The 9358-nt window shown below is 37.2% G+C and overlaps 1 long non-coding RNA gene across 1 annotated transcript; it reads right to left on the reverse strand.

Moving 5' to 3' along the window:
- Positions 1-1689: 1689 nt before the first annotated feature.
- On the reverse strand, positions 1690-9358 carry LOC136344265 (uncharacterized). Its single transcript, XR_010732933.1, has 3 exons — positions 9223-9358; positions 8801-8971; positions 1690-7794 (listed from the first exon to the last, which is right to left on the reverse strand). It is a non-coding gene; the product is annotated as an uncharacterized lncRNA (long non-coding RNA).

The following is a 9358-nucleotide window of genomic DNA, read 5'->3' on the forward strand; positions in this document are numbered from 1 at the left end:
TCCCCCCTACTAAGAGGAAATAAGTATAATAATAAAAAGATAATAAATAAATGTACAGTTTTTGTCATGGCCTTGACAAAATTCAACGACAATCTTGGCTTTGTGTACTTTTTGTGTGGACGGTCTGAAAGTTTTTTTTTTATTAAGTTGGCACTTCTGAGTTGAAGCATGCTTGTTTGGTACTTGATGAAATTGTATGCGATTTTGCTTCAACGAAAATTGGCGAATACATAAATTATGGTAAATGCTAACCTTCACCTTCTATTTTTCACTTCAAAACTCGCTCAAAAGGGAAAAACTAAAGGTACATAACTTGACAGAAAAGGGCGGTGTTCCTTCTCTCTATTGAGGAACACGAAGAAGGTTTATTTCGATTTATGGCAATTGCAAATTTGCAAGCCAACGTCAAGTTGAACTGCAAAATCAAATTGTGCAGGAATCCAATTTAATTCGATTTTTTCTTATTTTTTCTATTTGATTCGGTACTTCGAGTAATTTCAACATATTTCCGTTGTGCTAGAAAACCTAAAAGAGAACTAGCTAAGAAAAAGAGCTATTTATTAGTTGGTTTTAATTCAACAACAACAAAATAAGAGAGAAAAATATTGGTCTATTTTGAGAAGCAAAAAGCATTTGTTATTAAATATTGCTTTCTTTTTTTCTTTTTTCAGGGCGTATAAAATTCAATCTCCTTTGTCTTTCTGCAATCTTTGTCCAGTTTACTCAATCCACGGAAGAATTTCTTTTACCTCCCTACAGTTTTTTTACTTTTTGACTCAGTATTTGCTAAAAATTCGAAGGAATTTTCTCTAACACTTCTAAACTTTTTTAAAATTACAAAATCTCTCTCATTCCACTGTAAATTATGGTATATAAGCGCCATATAATTTACCTGCCATTGCGAAAGTCGTTATATTCACTTACCACTCCTTGCTGGGCAAAAGGGGCTCAATTAAAAAATATATCAAGTTAATATCAAAAAGCCAGTTTTGTCGTCTAATAATCTGTTTTTTTCAAATTTTTAAATGTATATTCTATTAATTAAATAAATGTTTATCACATACTGGTCATTTTTCAAAAGAACTTTAGTTCGGTTGCTAAAAATTCATTACTACCTCTACATGGACCAATGGTCTGAGAGGATATTTAGACCAATGCCTTGGTTTGGATTAACACGGATGATGATTAACAAAGTCGTGAGCTCTTAGCAGGCTTCTGATAAGTTTGATTCGCCCACCTACTTTGTAAATTATAAATATTACTTTCACAAATGACCTAGTAGAAGTCTCTAAAAATAAAATCAAGAATTATTTAATGTCTTTTGCAACCGGCAATATGGGTGCCAATGCTTTTTCAGTATTCCACAATCAGTGAAAAACTAATTTTGTTGTTTAAACTGCCAAAATTGTTCTTGATGGTGCTGTAACATTTCAAATTGTAAGTATTGCCCATTTGAAAGCAGAGCACTTACGAAAAAGCTGTATTTACATTACATATTTTAGTCGCTGAAATGGACTTCTCTTGCATGGAGATTAGCAGCCATGAGAGAACAAAATAGAGGAAGGAAAAACGAGGCTGTTATGCTAAAAGCAAATGGACAAAAAATTAGGCAACGAGAATTGAAATGGAAAATTAAGATAATGGATCTGGAGGTAGGTAGCAAGAAGGCAGAATAAAAACCCGTTAAAATGGAGTTTACATCGTTTTTATTTTTTTACAATAAGGTTATAACAATAACTGAAACTCATAGTGGATTCATAATGAAATCTGCCATTTGTTTGTTCAGTTTAAGCATTTAAATTCATGCATCATTATAATGTATATAAATAATAAAAGCTTAAATGGAAATGTTTTTCCAGACACTGTGTTATATCATTATGCATAGAGTTTTACGTCCTAGAGATCGTAAATATATAATTTTTATTGCACGATACGATACATAAACACAGTTATACATAAATAAGCACTACAGGTACATTACATCTATGTAAATATCATTGGATATACATATTTATACAGTAAGCATGATGGTGACCAAGTCATTGTAAATTTGAAAAATTTTGGCTTAACAGCGCCTGAAACTTCTGAAGAAGTGAAGAATGGAGGCGCTTTCTAAGTAAATAAGCGTAAATTCTCCCCCCCAAAAAATAAACTAATTTGAGGCACCGAGGTCAAATTAACCCCACAAATGATAAAATTTCGAGTTATATAGGAACTGTTTGAGTCACTCTGTGATACATTGTAAGTTATACAAATGAATTTAAGATTTACTTATTCTAGTTTAGGCGGTAATGAGATAGATTCGGTTTTTCAGCATATTGTAGTTCGTTGATCGAAGTAACAAACCATAGCAAATCAATCAGAATAAATTAGTTTAGGGGAAAAATTCTGTCGATTTATGTCACATTCAATCAGTCGAAGTTTTCGTAGATTCTACAGATTTGTGTCATGCTCGACCAGCAGAAGAGCTTCGTGGGCGATCAAGAAGGGATAAAACTGTATGTAACAAATTGTGTACTGTATATTTCTCCAATCCCAAAGAATATATTGAGTAAAGAATTACCCTATCGTGTTCCTCAGCCGTAACCTTCATCATTATGCAACTTCAGCGCGAGACATGAGAGGTTTTTCAAGGTATCATCATTCAGGACACGTTTAAAAGGGACTTTTGACAGATAGAAATCCCAATATCCTTCCACTTTACGTTCATGAGTTGTATTCGGTGTTTTAAGGATTCCTCGTTTTGGACAAATTTCATCTTATATTGTCACCTAATAAGGCTTGATGGACGGCCATTACAGTCGTTTCAGGGAAGTTGCGAATCAATTCAAATGAGCGATTTTGGTGGTAAATTTCTATGGATAATTACGTCATGTTTGCCATAACTCGGCAGAAGCTCGAAGTAACAATAAACAAATTAATTAAATGATTAGTAAGGAGAACTTTCCAGCAATAAAAATGAAGTCTTGTTGTGATTTTCAGAACGATGATATTCGACTTTTTTCTGCAGCAGTAGATAACAAATTCATAAATTTTGTATTCACAGATGCACTTGTCCCGTATTGCATTTATCATTTCGGGGTTGATTACTGGAAAGTTCTAAATTTCAAAATTTTAAACAGATTGGCACTTCAAAGGACATTACATAATTCCCATATTATGGCTGGTTGTGGAAAAGCGAAGTCTGGAATATAATCAGCAGAAGGGTTATGTCAGCACCTAGTAATTATGCTGGGCTTAATTACTTGGAAGCCCTAAATTTCATCATTTTAGCCAGCAACGTCTAGTACGGGAAGTAGTACTAGAGAGCAGTCTTTAAAAGTAATGGAACATTGTGAGAAAATGCTTGGATGATTCCGAACAGTAATTAACGTGTGTTGCTGAAGCTTTGGAAGCTTTATGGCGATGACAGTGAGAGCACTACTAATCATGGTAAAAATGTCTCCAACTATACTTGACATAAACGCTATGTTCTGATTTGATAAAGAAAGGGAATTTCGAGGGTTGGAAAAGGTCGCATAAAAATCGATTTGGTTTAGATGTAACATGGTTGTTATAGTCGCAAATAACTTTGGAAAAGGGCACAGATGTTGCAGTAGAACAATTATCTACTTTGCCTTCAGTCCAAAGCAACATTGAACATTTCGCAACCAGGCGCAAAAGATTTCATTCAGCTTTATAATTTCACTTGGTTGATTTTAGCTTTTCCAGACCTGCCAAACCTCCGGAAACAAAATCTCCCATAACTAAAGAATCGAAGTCTCTATCATTCCACAAACTAGTAAAGTCCCCTATAACAGCTCCGTGCTTTTCGGAGGTGTCTTTTCAAAACACCAAAAGCTCAAGCTGCTTGAAGACGGTGGAGGTCACTGATGTTAAAAGGCCGAGTATATTCATCCAATCATACTCCTGATTTATTCTATTGAAATCTACTAATAAAAAGGTCAAGATCCGAAATAGTGTTGCAGGTCGCAAGTGCGTTTGAAGATGAGTAGAAAGAAGTCTGTAAGACCTAGTACTGGGATCAATTCTAATTAATTGCCTCCCTGTGAGGGCCAGGGGGCTCAATTCCTAACACCAGTCACAGGAAAGCAATTCAAGAAGAATATCACACCGAGTGCAAGTCCCTTCATCCAGCCCTTCTTTCTGTGATGAAAAGCTACAAGCTAAACGGCTTTTCAAAATGTCCCACTCCACAGTATAAAGAATGATGCACTTTGTAAGGTCGTGGTTGGACCCTAAGGTACAAAATTGGTCCAAATTTAAGGCCTCTAAGATTTAATATTGCGTGTGTCTACATTACTGGGCTATTTTGGATGCTGGCGGAAGCGATGCAGTATTAAGCCGTAATAGAAGAGAAGACCCCTCCTCTTCGTCTCTCTGTGGAATGACGAACGTAGTTATGTGTTTAATGACAAACGAGTTTAAGTCTATGAAGTTTTGTGCACACCGGGAGGTACCTAGAAGGAAGCGTCTTAAGACAAGCGCAGGTTTCCCTTACGCCTTGCAGTCTTATACATTGCTTCCGGTAACTAGGAACCTCTGAGGCTATTGCGGAACAAAGCAAATATTCAGCTGCACCTCAAGGTTGAAGAACTCGGAAAATGAGCGAGGGTTCCTGAATTTGCTGGCAATAACTTTCGTTTAGGATTTGTGAATGTGCAATTGCCAATCCTACCAAGAGAATTGCTGGCGCAGTGTTGCCAGCAACAAAGGCAGAGTGTTTGCTTTCATTCGCGCTTCCTGAAAGAAATACTAAGCCGCTATTGCTGGCAACACCCCCGCTAGCGCAACTCTAAATAGGTTTGACATTTGCATGCCCACAAAGCCGTAAAACGTTAAAACCAGCAAAAACAGGATCGTCCCGTCAAAATCTTTCGTAGTGACACTCCTTGAAACCCAACCAAATACTAAGTTAAAGGGATGGGTGGTAGCAAAAGAGGACGGAAGGATAGATATAGGGGTGTTCGCTTCTATGCTGATGTCTCTTGCAAAGCTGCCCGGACGAGGTTCGAAATTGTGCCCAAAATAAATCTATGGAAGTTTGCGTTGAGAAAACTGGACCGGAAAAGGAAAAAGATTGAATTGCCATGCTATTGCTGTTGGTGAATCACCATAGTGAGGGACGGCAGCAGTGCAAAGGACCATTGGGAGAACAGCGGTGAGGTATTTGAGTACCTCGCTAATCTCTGACTTACTGCGCTGCGGTGGAAGGGGGTGCGAAATAAGGATGCAAAAATAAATGATTTGACTTGGTGATAAGCGTGCAAAAGCAGCTACTATGTTGCGTTTATAAGGCTATCTTGAGTGCGAGCGTGCAACTCAAACTTTAAAAAAAAACCATAACGAAACGGAAAATATCACGTGCTGTATAAGTAGGTTCTTAGCGGGTTTGTCACTGCACTATTGAGGTATGATTGTAGAAGTCTACCAGGCCTGGTGCCTCCAATGCTAAAGTCCCATGTATACATGAGACTGGATAACGGAGAGAGGCAACGGTTCTTAAATGAGAGAAAAATCAAGCAAAAACACTAGATGAAGATACTAACTCATCAAAATGTAGTTTGATTGAAGATTTGCCGGGAGAACTAGTTTTCATTCACCTGAGATGCTGTTTTAAATATATTCAAAGGGGAAAAGGAAATAAACCAGGTTTTCGTACACGTATATTTAGTCGGTTTAGTCCATCTTTTACTACCAAAACATATGAGACAATCTCATCACGCCATTGTGCACCTAAATAAGGAGGCGCCAGCACGAAGGCGTGCCAAGACCTGAATCACTTAACAACTCAAACAATTGTTCCCAACCCAAGCAACTAGACAACACCACTCTCTGTACCACTCCATGGAACCCATCGAGTGACGATGAAGGACTGAAGGTCGTTTCGTCCAGCCATTAGCTCCATTCTGGTCTTAATTCTATGGAAGTGCACGAAGAGGTGCTCAGGGGTAGAGAGAAGATAAGATACTATAGAACGCAGCCCCTGCCAATCGAAACCAAAACTGAAACAAATACTAAGTGGGGTAGCAACCCTACTGGCATTGAACTGCAGTGATATTACTCGACGACTTTGTCGGGGAAGCGGGATATCCCTATGATGATGGAAGATGCCTTATTTTTAGATTTGTCTCAAGGAAGAACTTGGGAAATCCGAAAGTTGTGGAAAAATCCGGTGGGCACAGCAATCCCTCGAGCTCTGGAGCTACGTTTGTACCAATCTTCTCCGGTTCCGTTGGAGGTACTTCCTTACCGCTTGCCGGGACATTTCCCATGATAAATCCTGAAGGAAGTACCTGTCAATGGATCACGCACCGTTGGAAAAGCTTCACTTTGATATGGAAACTAAGCGTTTCCAAATCGCAGTAAGTAGCGCGATGTTCTCATAAAACGTCTTTTCCACCCAAGCACCATAACGCGAATGCATCTGCCACAGAAGGCCAAAAGCGAATTATGGCAGTATAAAATGAGGAGGAAGAACTAGGAAAATTGAAGCTTTGATCAAGTAAAACTTTGCATGTTTCAATGAATAAAAATGAGCAAATTTTTCCAAGAATTCTTCTGTTAGTGAAAATCAAGCGGGACAGCAATGGAAACGGCCAATGGGGAAAATAAGAGCATTTACCTTCCCGAAACTTCATTGGTCTCTAAAGGAACTGGGTGCAAAAATGAATGAAATAACTGAAATGGCTTTGAGGGCACCGGACACAACTCTGCTGTGTGGAAGATGATGATGACGAGGACTGGCGTTAGGCCTGAATTAAAAAAGTTGATTAAAAAAAGAAAGTAAAAAATCGCACTTCTTGTTCGTGGCAAGCTCAGAATGAAAAACGTTTCGAAAACTGTAAAAATCAAAACATCTCTCATCACTGCTAATTTCATAAGTAAGTTCGATTTCCAATTCTAATTGGTCATCATCAAGCCTTTTTTGATTTTTCTTATTTTTTTGTCGTTTAGCACAAAACGGTGACAGTGAAGGCATCAAAAATGAAGTGCAGTTGCCTTGTGTGAAGTATCGGACGAAATGTGGAAAGAGCAACCAATCCATAACTCAGAATGAATTTGATATCAATTGGGGCAACAGTGCTTTATACTGAAGTGCCATAACTGGTTGGTGTATAGATCTAGTTGTCTTCAATGCTAAACTCCCATTTCTGGGCCAAGACGATGGAGAGTGGTGTTAGACTTGGATAAAAAAAATTAATTATAAAAAGAAAGAGTTAAAATTGCATTGTCGGCTTGAGGCAGGCTCAGAGTAAAAAGTTTTGAAGACTATGAGTCAAAACATTATCATCAGTGCCGACCTTTTCAACAAGTTCGATCGCCAAGTTGAATTGGTCACCATCAAGCTTTTGTTGTCATTTCTTATTTCTTGAGCCTATTTTTATGTTAAAACACTACATGCACACATACTACACACATATGTTCATAAACACTTTGATGCTCTTCAAGCAGTAACCAAACAGTTAAAATATGAGTCACGTATGAACTAGTATCACAGATATGATTATCATTGTAGGTGTGGTCACCTCGAATTGAGAAACGTTGAGATTAAAACCAGCTTGAATCATGAAGATTTAAATTTCTGCAGTCAAGTCGGTCAACAAACTTATTATTAAGAGTTTCAACGAGTTCTTAAGTATTACATTGGTTTTACCGCACAAAACTCACATTTGGTAGTCTCGGACGGGAAGGTATTCCGTGATTGCGGGGGGAGTTTCTGACGATTGGATTTTGGGTTTTGTATATCTTGTAGGCGTGGATGGTTATTAGCCAAAACATTAATAAGAATACCTAAGGGCGAAGAACAAATTAGAAACATGTTTTCCATAAAATTTAGGAAAAATCTACGTAAGAAGGTAAGAGGAAACATATTACAAGCTAAATTACTGATGAAATTTCGTGGTTTTTACCCATGGATGAGCGTATGTATTATAAGAGTAGGTAATGAAAGCTCGAGGTGCCAACCAATGGTAGGCGCATTTCCATGTCATCCGCCTACCTAAATCCACCTCTTTATGATACATGATCAATGCTTGCATGTGATGCTGAATTTAGAATACCATAAGTGTTTGATCCAATATATGTTTTCATTTTAAATTATCGAGGAAAAGTGATTTATATCATTTTAATGCGAACATTCTGTGATAAATGCTAGAAAATAGATAACATTGATAAAGTTGTTACATGCATTTAGGTTCATTCAATGTTCAGAGCGCCGTTGGTTTTACAGGATCGGAATACATTTTTTTTGCAGTTATTTACGGAACTGATGGAAAAAAACTATGGTAAACTGATGGGCGATTAACATTAGATTTGGTTAATTTATTTACTTTTTCATGAGACTGAGCTCTGATGCTGTTGTGATTTAATGCCCACAGCTCCATTTATTTCTGAAAGATCAAATTGAAAATTTATGTGCTGGCTTAGGAAATATATATCGGAATTAAATCAAACATGGGCACTCGGCACATGGACACATGGATGAAACATACGGAATCATTTCAGATTTTTTTTTTCAATTATTTACGTTTCCTGGCAGCGCTCAGTGTCACGTGATTGAGTCAGAAACATGAATCAATAAAATAATCATGCATAAATTACAGCGAAATAGGATTAATTGCCTCGTGCATTAATTACCATTGTTCGATTTTAGTGTTTTCCAAATCGATTATTAACGATTTAGGCAGTTAATGAACAACAAATAAAAATAATAATTTTGATTATCAGCAATTAGCCCTTTTTTCAAGTTTCAATTTATCACAGTTAAGTAGCAGTTTTTCTCTAACCCTGAACTTACTAAGGATCGACTGGAACATTCTCACAGAACGTCTTCTCAAGTCATGAAACTCAAGGTGGAACCTTCTTTTTGGGGGCCACAATGACCCAGCGGTGTACCCTACCATTGGAGTCGCTTTGAGTGGGCAAAAGATGAGATGTTAACCACCTATTGTCTCTAAACCCAGATTACCTGCAAGTAACTTTTATTTACACAACGATCTTTGAACACGTGTGTAAATAATGAGATTATTTGCAATGTAAGGTGAAAATATTCGAAAAAAATGCCTAATCATGTTTCAAGTCGGGGATAAGAAGTTTCTTCGGAGTATAAGGAATAAGAATGGTTGTGTTAATGGGTCTATCACAGATCAAAATAACCCTAATTCGGCTGGTTTATTTTTTAAATTTTCAAACATAATCAATCAATAGAATTTTTCTTACCATCAAAAACTCAAAACACATCTTTGCGATTAATTTCCAGATGGTACTGAATGATGAATGGACAGCAGCAATACGTCCGATCTGATCAGTTGCTGCTAAGAAAGAGAACCTCTACTTCGAAACATGCGATAAATTC

Source organism: Euwallacea fornicatus, chromosome 16 (assembly GCF_040115645.1).
Source record: "Euwallacea fornicatus isolate EFF26 chromosome 16, ASM4011564v1, whole genome shotgun sequence".
In the NCBI taxonomy this organism is placed as follows: Eukaryota; Metazoa; Arthropoda; class Insecta; order Coleoptera; family Curculionidae; genus Euwallacea; species Euwallacea fornicatus.